Raw genomic sequence first — 19,493 nt, forward strand, 5'->3', positions numbered from 1 at the left:
CATAATGCCAAATAACTGACAACTGAATGCTGAGTTACCTAATGCCATTTTTACGGCACCTTGAGATCTTGTTCGGATAATCCAAAATTCAGATAATTGATGCTCAGATAATCAAGGTTGTACTGTATTATGGAAAGCAATGAGAGCTAGGTTTGTGGGTGGTAAATTTGGTATGCGAAGGAGAGATGCAGTTGCTTCTGTTACAATGAATTGACTACAACGCAATTGAAGTACTTAGACCATTATTTGTAGAATGCCAACTTTCCTTACCTGTATTGGCTATAACGCAGTTCCCATCCCATTGGTTTAATTGGTGTTGCTATTACACTATTTTCTTAAAATGCTGGCTCACACAGGAATAGAACTATTGTGTTACAGGAGAACAGACTGTACCTAGATGTTGGACATGAATTCTGAGTGTAGTGTGCGTAATGCATTGAACATAATGAGAGATATTGTTGGTTTAGTGAGCCAGAAATGGTCAATGAGGAAGTGTTCACTAGCCTTGACTATCCACGTAAGGTCATTAAATAATTTTTGGCAAAGCTGCCAGGGCCATAGTGCTGGATCCTGGGAATTGACTTCCGCAATCAGCTGCTTCCACTCTCCCTTTAGTGTTCTATCTGGGCTTCTTGGACACCTATGGAAACATGTACGCGGATGTTTGCAGAGTTGTAATGGCTCTGGAGTAATTTCAAAATGGCGACAGGCAGGACCTTAATTCCATGATTCCTTGTATCCTTAGTTTTTATTGCCATACGATGAAAGCACATGTTGTGAGCCCATACCTGCACTCCATGTCTTTCTGACTCATTGTGCAGAGAAGCGTTTCCCTGCCTCACACAATTTTCATGGATATAAGTCAGCTTCTCCATGACTCATGGTTCACAAATCACAGAGGACTCACAAATCAAGAAGGTAGATTGTTATCTGAATGGTGGCAGTTTGGGAAAAAATGAGGTGCAACAAGACCTAGGCGTCATGGTCAAAACAGTCGCTGAAGGTTGGTATGCAGGTATAGAGGCAGTGAGGAAAGCTAATGGCATGCTGGCCTTCATAGTGAGAGGATCTGAGTATTGGAGTAAGGATGTCTTCTGCAGTTATACAGGGCCTTGGTGAGGCCACACCTTGTGTATTGTGTGCAGTTTTATTCTCGTAGTCTGGGGACGGACATGCTTGCTATTGAGCGAGTCTAGTGAAGGTTCACCAGACTGATTCCCGGAATGGCAGGAATGACATATGAGGGAAGACTGGATCGACTGGGCTTGTACTCACTGAAATTTAGGAGAATGAGGGGGGATCTCTTGGAACATATAAAATCCTGATGGGGCTGGACAGGCTAGATGTGGGAAGAATGTTCCCAATGTTGGGGAAGCCCAGAGCCAGAAGTCACAGTCTGAGAATAAAGGGTAAACCATTCAGAACTGAAGTGAGGAATACTTTCTTCACTCAGAGTTGTGAACCTGTGGAATTCTCTCCCACAGGTAGGTGTTGGGGCCAGTTCATTAGATATATTCAAGGTGGAGCTGGACATGACCCTTGTGGCTAAAGGGATCAAGGGGCATGGAGAGGACGGGAGTGGGATACTGAGATTGCAAGATCAGCCATGATCATATTGAAGGGTGATGCAGGCTCAAAGAGCTCAATGGCCTACTGCTGCACCTATTTCGTATGTTTTTATGATTCATTGTTTGGATTTAGAAACCTTTTAAAAGTGAAAGACATTAGGTCACATTTCCCACTTCCATATCCCTTCCATTCCAACTCAGCACCAACTCATATCTGTCCCTCAGTAAAGTGCCAACAGTAGAAGGTTCAAAATAATTCTTAACTTGTGCAAGTAAACATTGGGGCATTAACAAAAAAAAAGGAACAGGTTCAAACCACCTATTATAATCACTTAAAATTGTCAGACAAAGCTAACATTTTATTTTCTCTTTCCAGCTGAGAAAACCTAACCCTACTGAATTAAAACATTACACACAAATGCCAGGCTATAACCATCCCAATAGCAGACAATCTAACCATCAGCTGTTGATATTCAATGGCATTACCATCACTAAATCTCCCCATCAACATCCTGGGATATACCATTGAACAGAGACTCACCTGGACTCGTCACATAAATGCAGTGGCTAAAGGAACAGGTCAAAGGCAAGGAATACTGAGGCAATTAACTCACTTTCTGTCTCCCTAAAGTCTGACAATGATCTACAAGGCACAAGTCAGGAGTGTGGTGGAACACACCCCACCTGTCTCGATGAGTGTAGCTCCAACACAAGATGTTTGACACCATCCAAGTCAAAGCAACTGTTGATTGGCACTACATCCACAAATATCCACTCCTTCCATCACTGATGCTCAGTCACAGTAGTGTGTACTACCTACAAGATGCACTGCAGAAACTCGCCAATGATCCTTAGAAAACACCTTCTAAACCCATGACTATTTCCTTCTAGAAGGCCAAATGCAGCAAATACATGGAAACACCACCACCTTCAAGTTCTCCTCCAAGCCACTCACCATCCTGACATGGAAATATATTATTGTTCCTTTATTGTCACTGGGTCAAATTCCTGACATTCTCTCCCAAAGGGTATTGTGGGTCAACCCACAGCAGATGGACTGCAGCAGTTCAAGAAGGCAGCTCACCACCACCTTCTCAAGGGGCAACTAGGGATGGACAATAAATACTGGGACCAGTCAGTGATGCCCACATCCCACAAGTGAATGAAGAACGAAATCCTGCAGCAATACAGTGCAGCTTCCCTTTAAGGAGGACAGACTGCCTTTAAAAAGATCAGGCTGTCTGTGCCATGTTGTCTCTGCATGTGTTGCCTCATCCCTCCCTGAATGCACTGGCAGCCAACAATGTGAATGCTGTTCGGATGAACACTATAATCATTTGAATGAGGAAGCAGCCTGAAATTTTCCTACTGCTACCTCCATGGCAACAGGTGTAGACAGGTCGTGAATGACCAAATTGTAGATCAATTCCTACTCCATTATTTTAATCTGACTTGATTTCATGTTTAACATCACAAAGATCAACACGGCAAGGCAACAGGAGGCAAAAATACTTCAGTACAAATTCATTCTACCAGTATATTTCCTTTAAAAATAACCTGATTTCCCTTCTGTGACAACTGACAAGTATTCAGGAAGTAGCTAATTTTATGTATTAGTTTTTCTTTTATTTCTAAGGATTAATTTCCCTGCTTGCCAGTGTGAGGGTTGTCATCTCTGAAGAATAGACCAGTGTCACTATTAATCAGTTCAGCACAGCATGAACCAGGCGCACACTCAATCTTACTCAACTCTTCACAGTGCTTTGACTTTGCCCAAAGTCAGAAGTACACTCCTTTTAACATTTTCCACCTCAACTGGTTTGGTAAAATCCTTGCCAACCTTTCATGGTAATTTTTTGTCAAAGATAGGTACTTCAGTGCTGTGGTCTTGCAATCAATGGGCAGTGCTTTCAGATTGAATAAACAGACTCTCTATAAATGGAAATAAACTTCAAAATCTGAGCTTTTTGGCAGCAAGCAACTCTGGTATGGGTGTAAGCCATCCTTTTTTGGTACAACCTTGTTTTTCTCCTTTCAATTGGTGAACTCATCCTTTTATATAAGCACTCTGGGTGCTCTGGTTTCCTCCCACAATCCAAAGATGTGCAGGTCAGATGAATTGGTCATATTAAATTACCCATAGTATTAGGTGCATTAGGAGATGGTGAGGACTACAGATGCTGGGGCTTATTAGGTGCATTAGTCAGGAGTAAATATAGGATAGGGGAATGGGTCTGGGTGTGTTGCTGTTTGGAGGGTCAGTGTGGAGTTGTTGGGCTGAAGGGCATGTTTCCATACTGTAGGGAATCTAATCTAATCTAATCTACGCTAAGAATAATACATTTTAAATATTTGTCATCTGTTCGTCTGGGAACACAAAAGGCACTTGCTGACAGGGCAGATTTCAAATAGATATAAGTTAGTCATCTTTTTACCAGGAATAAATTACTTCTTGAGCAGTTATGCATGGCATAGTTTGCCACTCTACCTGGTCAGCAGACTTTATTCCCTGCTTTTAGTTGATATTACTCCCTGCAGATTAGAAAATTAGTTATGATTTCTTGAATCTGACTCCCTGTTCATATTGAATGTCTGTTTGTCCACCTCAAAATGGAAAAGAAATATGTTGAAAATGAATATCAGGATGGTTAACATCAGAAATGCTTAGGTATAACCTCCTATTACAGATTTTCAGCATTTAATGATTTGTCATCATAAATGGCTTTATCAATCCTGTCTATCCAATCATGGAACAGATAATACAATGGTTATGGAGAAAATGAAGCCATTTGGCCCATTGTGTCTGTGTTGACTCTCTGAAAGTAATTCTCTTAGCCTCGCTAAGTTAAAAATGGATGTAGATGTTGTAAATCAGAGACAAAAAAAACAGAAATTGGTGGAAAAGCTCAGCAGATCTGGCAGCACCTGTTAAAGAAAGCAGCATTAACGTTTTGGGTCGAGTGACATTTCCTGAGTTCTGAGGAAAGGTCACTCAACCTGAAACATTTGCTCTGATTTCTCTCCACAGATGCTGCCAGATCTACTGAGCTTTTCCAGCAATTTCTGTTTTTGCCACTTAATCCCACCCCTTTTCCCTGTATCCTGCAGGCCGTTCCAATTCATATCATGATCCAATTCTCTTTTGAAATCCTTGATTAAGTCTGTCTCCATTTAACTCTCAGGTAATGCATTTCTGATCGTGCATAAAAAGCATTCCTCATGCCATTGTTTCTTTTGTCATTCACCTTAAAGTAATGTCCTCTGCTTCTGGATTCTCTCGCCAATGAGAGCAGTTTTTAATCGTTCTATCCCTCCCTTTCCCAAAGAGAAACGACCCATTCTATTTGCATCGCTGCAGTTCTTCACCCTGAAAACATTCTTGCAAGTATAAATCACTCTGTCTGCCTGACTCATTATGCTTTCTCCAATACCTAAGTGTTTCTAGATGTGAGATCCAATAGCAATATGGTACACATTGGGTGGCTTTCCAGGAGATATTTGTATAAAATGAAGTACACAACAAATTGCAGTCTTGCTTCCATCAAACACTTGCGCTTTAAGTATTGACAAACATTGACATCACCCAGAACAAAAGCTGTCTCGAAACCAATTATTTTAGTATCACAAATTTATGGCTTGGGTCCAGCAGAAGTGTGGAAACAAGGGAAGACTTTTCCTTTTGCAGCTGTTTGTTGGTTGCCCTTGATATTTATTCGAAGAGAAAGTGAGGTCTGCAGATGCTGGAGATCAGAGATGGAAATGTGTTGCTGGAGAAGCGCAGCAGGTCAGGCAGCATCCAGGGAACAGGAGAATCGACGTTTCGGGCATTAGCCCTTCTTCATTCCTGAAGAAGGGCTAATGCCCGAAACGTCGATTCTCCTGTTCCCTTGATATTTATTCCCACAGTCTGGATGTGTAGAGGGTTCAGTGAGAGATTAATGACAAATCAGGACACATGAAGCATAATATGTGCTAATTATTGTGTTAAGTCAGTCTTCTGAGGTATGTGCATTGCTGGATAATCACGATAAGTGGATTGTTGTCAATTTCTCATTACAAGCTTAGAGACATTTTGTTTGTTCAGTGATTATAATGCAACACAAGAAAATGCTCTCCTGGTGATGACATCAGTTGCAAAATTTGAGCTTCCTCCTTCACGTATCCTCACTGGATTTTTTTAATCTATATTGCATTTCTAACTTAGTCTACAGTTAGTCTCCACCAGCAATGAAGCGATTTATTGCAACTGTCAGCCTTGGCTCAGACTGAAACCATTTGCGGTTGAGCCAAAGTCTACAGGTTCAAGAGCCAATCCAAAGATTATCATAGAATCCCAACAGTGTGGAAGCAGGCCATTCGGCCCATTGAGTCCTTACTCTGTGGCAACTTTTTGAGAACCCATTCCAAAATTCTTCCAAAACAACAGTATTAGGCAGGAACTAGAGAAATTAGATTGGGGCAGCTGTTTGAGGGCAAATCAACTTCTGATACGTGGGAATCTTTTAAGGTTGATCAGAGTTCAGGACCAGCACGTTCCTGTGAGAATGAAAGATAAGGATGGATGGATATGGGAATGACATGATATCTTGAAAGTTTAGTCAAAAAGAAAAAAGGAAGCATATGTAAGGTTCAGAAAAGTGAAATCAAACTCCTTGAGGAGTATAACAGGTGCAGGGAAAGACTTAACAAGAAATTAAGAGGGCAAGAGGGTCCTTGGAAAGTAGGATTAAAGAGATTGCCAAGGCAGTTTCTGCATATATTAGGAGGAAGAGGGTAGCTAGGGAAAGGGTAGTTCCACTCAAGGATAAAAGGAGGGAAGTTATGCGTTGAGTCAAAGGAATTGGATGAGGTCCTTAATGAGTACTTTGAATCAATATTCACCAAGCAGAAGGACATGGATGATGATAAAATTAGGCAGGGGTATGTTGATATTAAGGAGATGGTGGTATTGGGTGTCTTGAAGAACATTAAGGTCGATACATCCCCAACACCTGATGGGATCTATCTCGGGAGGAGGAGGTGGCAAGGGAGGAGATTGCTGGCATCTTGGCAGAGTTCCTTATATACTCTTTAGCCATAGTCAAGGTCCCAGAAGACTGGAAAGTAGCCAAAGTTGTTCCATTATTTATCCAACAGGGATAATCCAGGAAATTATAGGTTAGGGACCCTTACATCAGTGGTAAGGAAATTATTGGAAAAGATTCATGGGGGCTGAATTTCCACATATTTGGGGAAGAATGGGAAAGTCAGCATGGCTTTATGCAGGGGAAATCTTGTCTCGCAAATTTATTTGAGGAAATAATGAATATGATTGATGAGAGTAGGGCTGTGGATATTGTCTACATGGACTTTACTAAAACATTTGACAAGGTCCCTCATGGTAGGCTGATCCAGAAGATTAAGAAATGTGGCATCCAAGTGAGTTGGTAAGTTGAATACAAAAGTGGCTTGGTCATAGAAGCCAAAGGATAGTTGTGGAGGGATTTTTTTTCTGATTGGAGGTCAGTGACCAGTGATGTTCCACAAGGATCACTGCAGGAACTTCTTTTGTGGTATGTGTATATGTATCCATCTATAATTGATTTGACTGCAAATACAGATGGGCTGATGTATATGTTTACAGATGACACAAATATCTGTGGAGTTGTACATAGTGAGGAATGCTATCAAAGGATAAAGTAGGATATAGACCAGTTGGGCGGTGAAGTGAGTTTAATTTGGACAAGTCTGAGTGATGCATTTTCGAAGTTCTAATACAAGAGGAAATTATACAGTATATGGCAGGACATTTATATATAGAGGGATCTTGGGCTACAAGTCCATAGCTCCTTGAAAGTGTAAAGAGGAGATAAAGAAGGCACATGGCCTGAAGTTGTTACAGTTGTATAAGACTTTAAGTAGGCCACATTCAGAGTATTGTGTGCAGTTCTGGTCAATAAACTACAAGAGGGATGTGGAGGCTTTGAAGAGGGTGGAAAAAAAGGTTATCAGGATGTTGCCTGGATTGGAATGTATTAACTATAAAGGAGAGGTTGGACAAACTTGGATTGGCTGATAGAAGGCAGAGCGTGGTTGTAGATGGTAAGTATTTGGCCTGGAGGTCAGTGACGAGTGGGGTCCCTCAAGGCTCTGTTCTTGAGCCTCTGCTGTTTGTAGTTGTTATAAATGACTTGGATGAGGAGGTTGAGGGGTGGGTTAGTAAGTTTGCCGATGACACAAAGGTTGGAGGTGCCATCGACAGTATGGAGGGCTGTTGCAGGCTGCAGTGCGACATTGACAGGATGCAGAGCTGGGCTGATAAATGGCAGATGGAGTTCAACCTGGATAAATGTGAAGTGATGCATTTTGGAAGATTGAACTTGAATGCTGGATATACAATTAAAGACAGGATTCTTGGCAGTGTGGAGGAACAGCGGGATTTTGGTGTTCAAGTGCATCGATCCATCAAAGTTGCAACCCAAATGGATAGGGCTGTTAAGAAAGTGTATGGTGTTTTGGCTTTCATTAACAGGGGATTGAGTTTAAGAGCTGCAAGGTTTTGCTGCAGCTCTACAAAACCTCACCAAAGTGAGACCACACTTAGAATATGGAGTCCAGTTCTGGTCGCCCTATCATAGGAAAGATGTGGAGGCTTTGGAGACGGTGCAAAGAAGGTTCACCAGCATGCTGCCTGGACTGAAAGGTTTGTCTTATGAAGAGAGTTTGACTAAGCTTTGACTTTTCTCTCTGGATAGAAGGAAGAAGAGAGGAGACCCGATCAAGGTGCACAAGGTAATGAGAGGCATGGATAGAGTCGATAGCCAGAGACATTTCCCCAGGGCAGGATTGACTGACATGAGGGGTTATAGTTTTAAGGTGTTAGGAGAAAGGTATAGAAGAGATGTCAGCGATAGGTTCATTACGCAGAGAGTTGTGAATGCATGGAATGCGTTGCCAGCGGTGGTGGTGGAAACTGAGTCATTAGGGATATTTAAGTGACTGCTGGACATTCACATAAACAGCAGTGAATTGTGGAGTGCATCGGGAGGTTATTTTATTTTAGACTAGGCTTAATCCTCAGCACAACATAGTGATCTATTGTTTTTGTTGGAGCGTCGGAGGCTGAGGGGCAACCTCATAGAAGTACATAAAATTATGAGAGTTGTGGATTGGTTGGATAGTCAGACTCTTTTTCTCAGGATGGAAATGTCAAAAACTAGGGGGCATGGGCTTAAGGTCAGAGGGGGAAAGTTTAAAGGAAATATGAACAAAGACTAAGGGGGCAGGAGTTGCCTTGAGGGTCATAGAAGCAGATGGGACAGCAACATTTAAGAGGTTTTTAAACAGACTTGTACAGGCAAGGAATAGAGTGATACAGACAATGTGTAGGTAGATGGGATTAGTTTAGAATGGCATCATAATTGGTACAGACATAGGGCACTGAATGACCTGTTTCTGTGCTGTACTGTTCTGTGTTCTTGCTTTTTTATTGGTAGTTTCTCTTTAAGTCACATGTCCTGCTCAGGATGAAAGCAAAATGTGCCCTGCTGCTGCTACTATCCACTTTCTGAAAGAAGATGAAGACCAGGATTGTCAATTCTACCTGGAGTACTTCCGAGAGGTTGCATCACAAGGCCTCATGCCTCTGGCTATATATTCCTGCCAAGTGATGCCTGAAGTTTCATCTTTACCTTGCGTTACCTGTCCACCTAATTGGAAGGAATCAGGCCCTTGAAGATCCAGCTGAATGATCACTGTCAGACATACTAGGTGGAATTTTCTGCTTCCTTGAGGGATGTGGGTCATTAACGAGAAAGTTGAGAAAAATAAGACAGGAATGAACAAAATTTGAATCTCTGACAAGAAATTTCCCCACAAAGGTTAACTGGCAACTTCAGTATCTCAGTATTAGCCCACCTCAACTTACTCATATTCAACTCCAATTCTCTTCTCCTTTCCTGAGAAACTGGACCATGCCAATTTCCAACAAGATAGTCAGAATGGTTACCCGGTGATTAGTTGCTTGCCTCTTGTTTCTCCAGGTTTTCATCCAAGAAAATAAGAAATCTGAGCGGAGGTGGGACATTCAGCTCTGCCTTTCTGTAAGATCATGGATGATCTTCCCCAGGCTGACTATGCTGACTATCCCTAATCAGCACTTGCCTTTCCAAATGCATGTAAATCCTATCTCTCAGAATCCCCTTCAACAACTTGCCTACAACTGCCATAAAGCTCACCGATCTATAGTTCCCTGGCTTTTCCTTACTGCCTTTCCTAATTAATGGCAACACATTAGCCAACCTCCAATCTTTCAGCACCTCACCCATGACTATCAATGATACAAATATCTCAGCAGGAGGCCCAGCAATCTCTTCCCTAGCTTCCCACAGAACTTTTGGAAGTACCTGAAATACAAGATATCTGGAGTTAGAGTTATCCTTGCCCTATCTCCAACAACAACAAGCTCTCAGGGCTGAGCTTTCAACACAGGGTTCATGGTGTTATTTTTAATGGTCCACAAACCTGGCACAGACAGTCTTGGGAGAGGCATTCAGATTCCAAAGCCTCTGGTAGGTCTGAATTTTGAAAGGGATGACATGGGAGGGAGTGGAAAATGTAACTGCTGCCAATTAACTACTTGTTTACTCCTTCAGGAGCAAGAAAGGGGACTGTCCTTTCACTCTTGTAATTTTTCAATACTTAGCCTGTGAGCCCAGGCCATTTTGTGCATGTTTGCTCACAGCTGTTGTGTTTGCAATTGTGCCCAAAAAAATTACTGTGTATTAGTCTTTAAATCGACTCTGTGAGGTCAATTAGTGTCAGCATGAGCATTGCTCCTCACCTTCTCATCCATTGCCACTTTCCATTGCGTTCTCACACAGGAGCTGATTAATCACTTCAGTGGTAGCACTCCAACATCGCCATCACCTGCCTGTTCCACTGATGCTGAGGATTGGATTGGCACCTTTAATTAGATTCCAAGCTTGTTTCCTGTCCAATTAGCCCACTATAAATAGCGTCACGAGTCATGGAATGCAGACAAGCACAACATTCGGTATATCATGACATGAGCTAAAATACAGCAATTGAATTGATTATTTCTTTATAGTGTGCAAAGATATTACTGACCTGAGAGTAGCAGTTCAAATTAACCCAGATCAGTTTTCTATCGGTTCCTTTTATGAAAGTTAAACATTGTCAAACTAGTCTCAAAGATTACCTCAAATAGATTAATTTTAGAAGTACCAATAGAATTGACCTTCTGTTAATCCCAGAGACTCATGCCATTGCAAAATGCTAAGCTGTACCCTTTCTACTTGACCGCAGCTGATGGCAAAGTCTGCATTGAAAAAGTTGAAAATATATCTGGGGAGTGTACAGGGACAAATTGTTTCTACCTCTAGCAATTCAGTGCTAAATAATTAAAAACATCATCTTTAGGACATTCCTCACAATCTACTTCTTTGATCAAGTTTTTTTTCTGAGTTTGTCTTCTAAGTTATTAGGTCCTTACATGTCTCAGTATCATGCTTCATGGTAGTTATAATTAGGCATTTATAAATAGCTTTATGAGTGTGAAACAGCTCAGGCATAAAGTTAGGATCAAGAAATCATCTGGATATCAGTTTCTTGACCTCACATTGAAAGTTCAGTCTTGAGAGCTACCCATTGATGTTAAAGGCAGGGCAGAGCTGACTCCAACTCTAGCTTTCCTGTACTTCACTGCAATCTGCTGCAGAGAGTTTTCTAGATTAAGAGAAAATCTTAAATCATAAAATGGAATTGTGGTCCTCCTGTTAATTATTGATCCTCTTGGCATTGCAAAATATGAAGCTACATCCTTACTCTCTGACTGAAGCTAATGTTCGAGCCAGCATTGGGAATATTGGAAATACGTTTGAGAGACTAAGCAATGAAAAATAATTTCAACATAGCGTCTAATTAGAATTAACACTAGAAGTGGCCACATCCAGAATCTATGTGGCATTTTAAGATGAAATAACATCATATGAAAAAGTACAGGAATCAAAAAATAAAAAGTATGCAGACAGATTTTTGATTTGACTTAATTTATTGTTGTTGTCCCATTTACCGAGATACAGTGAAAAGTGTTGTTTTGCATGCTCCACAGGCAGTTTGGAACCATACAAAGTGCATCAGGGTAGCAGAACAGAGTGCAGGATACAGTGTTACAAATGCAGAGAAGGTGCAGAGAGAGACAGATCAACATTAACAGTTGAGGGCTCCATTCAAAGTCTGATACCAGTGGGGAATAAGCTGTTCTTGAATCTGTTCTTACGTGTATTCACATTTTTATATTTTCTACCCGATGGAAGGGAGTGGAAGAGAATGAGATCAGACCTGGTGTTGTCAGCAAACTTTTAAATGGAGTTGGGGCAGAATTTGGTCAGACAGTTGTGAGTGTATAAGGGCAACAATGCAAAGCCGGGTACACAGACTTGTGGTGAGAATATCATAGAGGATGTTTTCGTTGTCTATTCATACTGATTTCAGAAAAATAGAGTAGGCAATTGCAGGGAAATGTGTAGCAGTGTACCTGTGCAATAGGTTTAAATGGTCTCCTTACCTGTAAATAGTACAGGTCATTCTGCTGTAATGTGGATTTTGTCAATGCAACTTTGTTGTAATGTGATTGACAAATAAGGGACACTGTTTATAAAGCACAAATTTTTAATGTGTGTGTTGGCTGTAGCATGATTGCATCGCCAAAACTTTAATTGTGATTTGTACAGCGTGATTTTTGTGTGGCACTGTTTCGTAACTACTGTGTAATAGCAGAACTTATAGGCTGAAACATAGTTTTCTTTTTGCTAAATATGAATTGTACTGAGTTTTTGTTTGGAGAGATATAAGGTGCGATGCCTGGAGAGTTTTCTTGTTGTATCTAACCAAACTTGCCTCACTAATTATCAACTATACTCCTGTTGCCCCATTTCCCCATGTGGTGTTCCTGGAATAACATCACTTGAAAATCAACAGGTATTTGATGTAAGAGCAGCATCCCTTGTATCTACGCTATCTATAAAGTGGATTGTCTGTGCCCACATGGGTACTCAGCTTAGTGCCCTAAATTTCCTGCTGGCTGTGTTGGCACTGATGTGGGTCTTCCTTTTCCCTCAGGAACAGCAATAGTCCAACATTGCTGCCTGGGTTAAAGAACTCCAACCATCTGAAGAAAGTCCAGGAATGAAAGAGAAAGTTCAAAGACCATCTTCTCTCTGTTCCCTCAGATTCAATCCATTTCTGCTACAGTTCACATCTCTCAAGAAGAGTCATGGTCTACCACTCACGGTGTTGTGTACCACACCTTCTCTCACTCACTGTCACCCACCCTGACTCCACTAAAGACATCATTAAGCTGACGTGCCCTCTGAGCTGCCTATTCACTCAGAACATCTCCCTACCTGTGCCAAAAGTAATAGCTGCACCAGCCACTTTTATCTCTTGTAATGTCTGCCATTCTCTGCTAGGAAACAGATAGGGCAGAAAGACTCAAGGTAGGTGGTGGTTCTGCTGATATTCGGCACTTATGTGGAGGCGATCCTGATTATGACACACTGAGCAAGCCCTGAATTGTGTTTTTAACTTAAAAATATACTTTATTCATAAAAATATATGTACATACATAGTCACTAAAGCAGTTCAGTTCTGTACAGCAGCATGTGAAGATAACAGAGAAATATTGGAGATTGTCTTTATCCAACAAACAAACCAAACAGATTTCTCAATTGTGCAAGATTGTTATTATATGTATATGAGGCACTGGTAGCTCCAGGAACTGATTGATATCAGAGACTACCCATGACTTACCGTGTTAGGACCACCAGAGTATCCTGCACTTGACTGAGATCTGCTGATGCTGGAAATGTGTTGCTGGAAAAGCGCAGCAGGTCAGGCAGCATCTAGGGAATAGGAGAGTCGACGTTTCGGGCATAAGCCCTTCTTCAGGAATGATTCCTGAAGAAGGGCTTATGCCCAAAACGTCGACTTTCCTATTCCCTAGATGCTGCCTGACCTGCTGCGCTTTTCCAGCAACACATTTCCAGCTCTGATCTCCAGCATCTGCAGACCTCACTTTCTCCTCTGACATCTGCTGATACCTGTAACAGTGATGGAGACAAGGAAAGGTATTCTCACTGAGTCAAATAAATTAATTATTGCTAATGTACATACAAATAATAAAATAAATTATCTGTATTAAAAATATGATACAGAAAACATACTGATGACTACAGTCAATATGTGGTAAAATCTCCCAAAAATTATTAATTTCAAGCAAGTCTAATTTATTTATAAATGCTCACAGACTATATGATAGGAACCTTTCATTTTGGATAAATTACTCCCAATTGGTGCAAAGGACCAATATGAAAGAATATTCAAAAATTAATTTAATAAAATTAAGTTAATTAATACAAATTAATTTATATATCTGAATCTATAGATTGACAACATGGTAACACTTGTCTTGATACAACAGCTCTGCTGGTCCAGGTCAGGCTGATAAAGTCATTCAAGAAGCTGAGATAAGGGGAAGGCACAGCAGAAACTGATGATAATAGTGTTTTTTAATTGCCAGTCAATAAAATTAATCACCTGTTATGTCTGGAATGTTGCTACTTGTAAAGCTATAAAAGAGTCTCCTCATTGCAGTGTGTAGTAAACTGCTGCCTTTCAATAGATGTCACATTAGGCAGAGAATATTAACTGACGGTTGTAAAATTGTAGTTCTTGTGTTATCTGCATTTTTCCACAAAAGCGACAATGATTTATAAAATTAACGTTTTTATTGACAGACCCCAAGTCAGGAATCTCATGTTCTGGCAGTTAGTTCAGGCCATCAGTTGAATACATTTTCCCTCCCTAGTGATTATTGGGCAAGTAACACAGTTTACAATAAAATAAGGAAGGTAACCATCCCAATCATTGACTAGTCCACTTTGTTATAATTTCTGGGGAATTAACAAAGTAAATCTGACCTCATATTTTCTCCATCACAGTGAAACTATTGTACAGGCAGAAGCTCAGCACATTATAATGGTTATATTCTGTCAGGCACATCTAAAAATAATCTATTTCAGGTCCTCTAGTTTGATAATGTTTACATTCTCCTAAGAGGATACTAATAGAATACTGATCTGGGTTAATTTGAACTATTGCTCTCAGGTCAGTAATGTCTTTACATACTACATTAGAATAATCAATTCAATCACTGCATCTCAGCTCAGTGTCATGACGTATACTGTACTCCTCTGAATTTCATGTTGGCAGTTATCCACTTTTGCAGTTTACAGATCTCATAGCTCCACTTGAGACTCTTGCAGCTGACACCTTTGAGTGTAGATTGAGTTGACCTAGATAATACTGACCTTGACAGAATTTGGGAGTATGATGAATCATTTAATGCTCAGAATTCCACTTCAGTTGTGCAAAACTCAAGCGCACATCAAGGCAAATCTGCAATCTGGAAATTCAAACATGATCCTGAAGACCAGTTCTTGCTGGATTGCCAGATACCCAACTATAACTACAACTATATCCCATTATCATGCTCTCAGAAAAACAGGGGAGGATCTCATGAACACAATAGGATCAATACAGAGCCTCCTTACCGCCAGCTAGCTCATTTGTCCTCATTAATTTGACTCTTGCATAAAGACAAATGTTCAGGCTTAGACCCATGTTACAAGAATTTCCAGTGATAACAGAAATTGTTGAATGTTAAAGGTTGGTATGATTTTTAGAATATGCAGTGTCATTTCTGTAAAAGACTACTCCAAATTCATAAGGGATCAATGATGGCACTTTTGAGCAATATATTGATTCTGATCTCACTCCTCATGGCTAACTATAAAGGAACAGATGTACCAATATTTGCAGACCATGAACTGTTAAGTCATTGTACCACACATTGGATGAAGGCATCTACGCAAATGTCATAGATGCGACTCAAGTTAAAATAAAACAAATCATAATTTTTGCATAGTTCTATGTCATATAATTTAAGGTGTAGTACACATGGTTCTAAGTTAAAATGTTGTCAGTTCAAGCCTTATTTCAGGAATTTGACGCAATCTAGTCTGAGACTCCAGTGCAGTAAGTAATGGTATACTGCACTGTTGGAAGTGTTCTTATTGAATAACTTTGAAAATATTTAGTGAGACAAAAACCAAATCACCTCTTTTAATGAAAAATCTTATAGCTTCTTCTATGCATCAGTCAAATAAATTTCTCCCACCCCCCCTCTATTTTTAAATTAATTTATTTTTCTAATCAACCTGTTGAGAGATAATGTTACATACCTCTGTGGAGAAGGTGGGACTTGAACCCAGGTCTCTCAGTCCTTCACTCTACCTCTGCACCACAAGAGCCCATTATATTCCCCTTTTATGTTTTTAAATAGTTTATTTTAATCCTTGATGTCTGTTTTTTTTAAATTAATCTCTCTTTTTCTAAGGGCAGGTGGGCTTTTAACTTGGTTCAGACTTAAGGCCACTACCACTCCCCATTTATATCTTTGCAGTCAATTAATTAATCAGTTAACCCCATTCACTGACTGAACTACTTGAAATATTAACAATAAGATGTTAAACTTAGACCCTATCTATTATCCCAAGTTGGTGCAGAAGATTCAATGGTGCTATCAAAGTCAAACAGATAAGTTCTCCCTTATGTCCTGATCATTTTGTTATCCCATGTTGTTCGTTGAATATTGTTGTGCAGAGTGTCATTTACCACATTTCACCTTGCACTTGAAAAGTATGCCATAAGTTCTTACAAATCAGTTAATAACGTCCTGAAGTTGAGGAGAATTCAATGAAAGTGCATCTAGTTTGAAATGGAAAATGTATGACATGTCATCTTCATATGATTATATCTTCTTCATATCAGAAGCAAAAAAATCTCAAGGCATTTCTTAAGAAATTACAAAAACAACAGAAACTGAAAGAATATTAATCAAATTTTTCTGTTATTTTGTACAAACAAAATATACTGAGATCTTCAGATACTAAGGGCAGCAGCTTTGGGGAAGGTTTCTATCATTGGAAAGTGGTAGGATATTTGACCACTAATTGTAAAGAAAAGGCTTGCATTAAATCAACACATAAATACTTTTTATGATTGCAGGATTTCCTAAAATACTTTACAGAGGAGAAAGTGAGGACTTGCAGATGCTGGAGACCAGAGTTGAAAAATGTGATGCAAGAAAAACACAGCAGGCCAGGCAGCATCTGAGGAGCAGGAGAATCGACGTTTCGGGCATAAGCCCTTCTTCAGGAATGAGGCTGGTGTGCTAAGCAGGCTGACATAAAAGGTAGGGGGGAGGGGATTTGGGGGAGGGGCACTGGGAATATGATAGGTGGAAGGAGGTGAGAGTGAGGGTGATAGGCCGGAGAGGGGGTGGGGGCGGAGAGGTCGGGAAGAAGATTCAGCACCGTCCTCTTGACCTGCAATCCAATTAAATACTTCTGAATATTTGTTGAAAGGAAAGGTCATTCCTATTCAATCTGATGGAATTCTGTTTTGAAGATGTGATAAGGTAACAGACATTGGAATTTACTTGGACTTTCAGAAGGCATTTAGTATAAAGCCCCTTAAAAGAAATCATTACCTAAAATTGATACTTATGAAACTGGAGGCAAATTATTGACCTGGTTAAGAATCAGTTGGATGTGTTTCATGGTTTGGGCCTTCAATTGTTCACTGTATGTATTAATGACTTAGAAGTTGGATAGAAGGAATATCTAAAGTTATTGATTAAGTGAAGTTGGCAGCTTTATAATTTGTTATTATTATGTAATGTGGATGGAAGTGTAAATTTACAGCTAGGTTGATAAAGTGTGAACAAAACTGTGTCAATTAGATTTCAGTGCAGGTTAATGAGATGCCATCCACTTCAGATCTAAGGCCACTTTCTGAATTGTTAGAAGTTTGGAACAGTGGGTGACTGAAGAGGTTTTGTGGACCCAGGTTTAAAATGTCATAAAAACGATACAGAAAATAATCAATAAGACTAAAGAAATGCAAACTTCGTTCTCTTGTGTGTGTATGCATAAATATATATTTATATCTATAGGAAAAGATTACAGCTATACAAATCTAGACTACATCTGGAGAACTGTGATCAGTGTCATATTAGACAATTAGTGCATGAAAGGGTTATCAGGTATAAAGAACTGTTCCGTGGGGTAAGCTAACCAGTTTTTCTTAACAGCGTTCTGTTTGAAATGTCCGAGTGCTAAATCCACTGAGTTAACAGCAATGCATACTTACTCTTAAATCTAGCCTGTCATCTCTTAACAGTTTATCATTTAGCTCAGAGTTTATCATTTAGCTCAGATGTATTGTAAGTTGACATTAAGTACAATGTAATAAACATGACATAGACCATGCTGACAATTGTGTAGATTTCATAACATATATACCAAGCAGCTTTACACACTTCACATCAGGAAGAACATATTGGTCTTGGAGGCAGTATAATGTAATGGACTAATCATAAACTAGTAACTGATTAGGACAAACTCAGTGCAAAATGTCATCATGACAATGACTTACAGACCACACATGGTTCAGAAAGAATTAAAGTCAACATTCCTCAAGCCAATGACTCATTGATCTTCTAAATTTGAACAGATGCCTTCTGGAAGAATTCTGAAACCTCCAAACATCAAAGGTTGTGAAGTCAGGGACTTTGGGTAGATAGGGCAGTGGTGAATGTAATTATATAGATAAACGTTTAAATGTAAATGATGAGGAAAAAAACAGCTTGGGTGGTAATGTTGTACAGGGAAAGATTCTGAAAGGGTTGATACTGAAGACTACATTGAAGTGAATGATGCCATAAAGGTGGAGAAAGGTAGAACATCCTAGGAATTTGAAGAGGAAAATATGTTGTCCTAGGTCTCCCTTTAGGCTTTGGAAGAAAGTTTATCTTAATAATATAACTTGTACCTGCCCACCATCATTCATAAAACTAAATTTGGACACAGCCTTCGAATTAGAGGGGGTAAATTCAGAACAGAAATGCGGAGACATTTCTTCAGCCAGAGAGTGGTGGGCCTGTGGAATTCATTGCCACAGAGTGCAGTGGAGGCTGGGACGCTAAATGCCTTCAAGGCAGAGATTGATAAATTCTTGATGTCACAAGGAATTAAGGGCTACGGAGAGAATGCGGGTAAGTAGAGTTGAAATGCCCATCAGCCATGATTGAATGGTGGAGTGGACTCGATGGGCCGAATGGCCTTACTTCCGCTCCTATGTCTTATGGTCTTATGGTCTAAATTGCATTTAAGACAAGAGCCCCTTTCTCATTAGTCTATCCTAATGGCTCCCATGTATCACTTTAGAAAAAGAAGACCCAGTCAGAAAAGTGGATGATGACAACAATGCTCCTAACTAAATGCTGGCAGTGGTTGGCATCACATGACCATGCAACTTGGTGCCAATGGGTGATAATCAGCAGCTTTGGTTTAACTGTGCAATTGCAACACTTGTCGCCTTAATAGAGTTGACTCAGTCAGAATGTTATCCACATTCTTACCCTGCATTGGAGAAAATTGTTTGTACAAGGAACAGGTCAGAACCTGGTCCCACCTGACATTTTTAAAGGGGACCACAACTAAATTAATTCAGTTCCTCTATCTGCAGATGCTGCTTGACTTGCTATGTATTTTGAGCATTTCAATTGTTTTTCAGCGTTGACAGTACTTTGCTTTTGCCATTTGAAGTGGGACCCATATGACTCTTTTACTTGGGTTTGTTTGGTGGAGTGAGACAAGCTGCTGAAAAATAAATATTCACTTTTCTGTCCTAAGGTTGCCTTACAAAACCTAAAAATGATGTTTTGTTCAACAAGTGTTGCCAACTTTGCATAAATGTTCTGTTCCTTCTTTCAATAAGTCAACTTAATCAATTTTGCTG

General features: G+C 40.0%; 1 long non-coding RNA gene across 1 annotated transcript in view; it reads left to right on the forward strand.

Annotated features, from left to right (window-relative positions):
• Positions 1-16,878, forward strand: part of LOC148149707 (uncharacterized) — a 340,804-nt gene extending 323,926 nt beyond the window's left edge. The window contains exon 3 of the long non-coding RNA XR_015757325.1: positions 16,698-16,878. This is a non-coding gene — a long non-coding RNA (uncharacterized LOC148149707). The remainder of the gene's footprint in view (positions 1-16,697) is intronic.
• The last annotated feature ends 2,615 nt before the right edge of the window (positions 16,879-19,493 follow it).

Source organism: Chiloscyllium plagiosum, unplaced genomic scaffold (assembly GCF_037043375.1).
Source record: "Chiloscyllium plagiosum isolate Xiang-an unplaced genomic scaffold, Cpla_swu_hap1 HiC_scaffold_6, whole genome shotgun sequence".
Lineage (NCBI taxonomy): Eukaryota > Metazoa > Chordata > Chondrichthyes > Orectolobiformes > Hemiscylliidae > Chiloscyllium > Chiloscyllium plagiosum.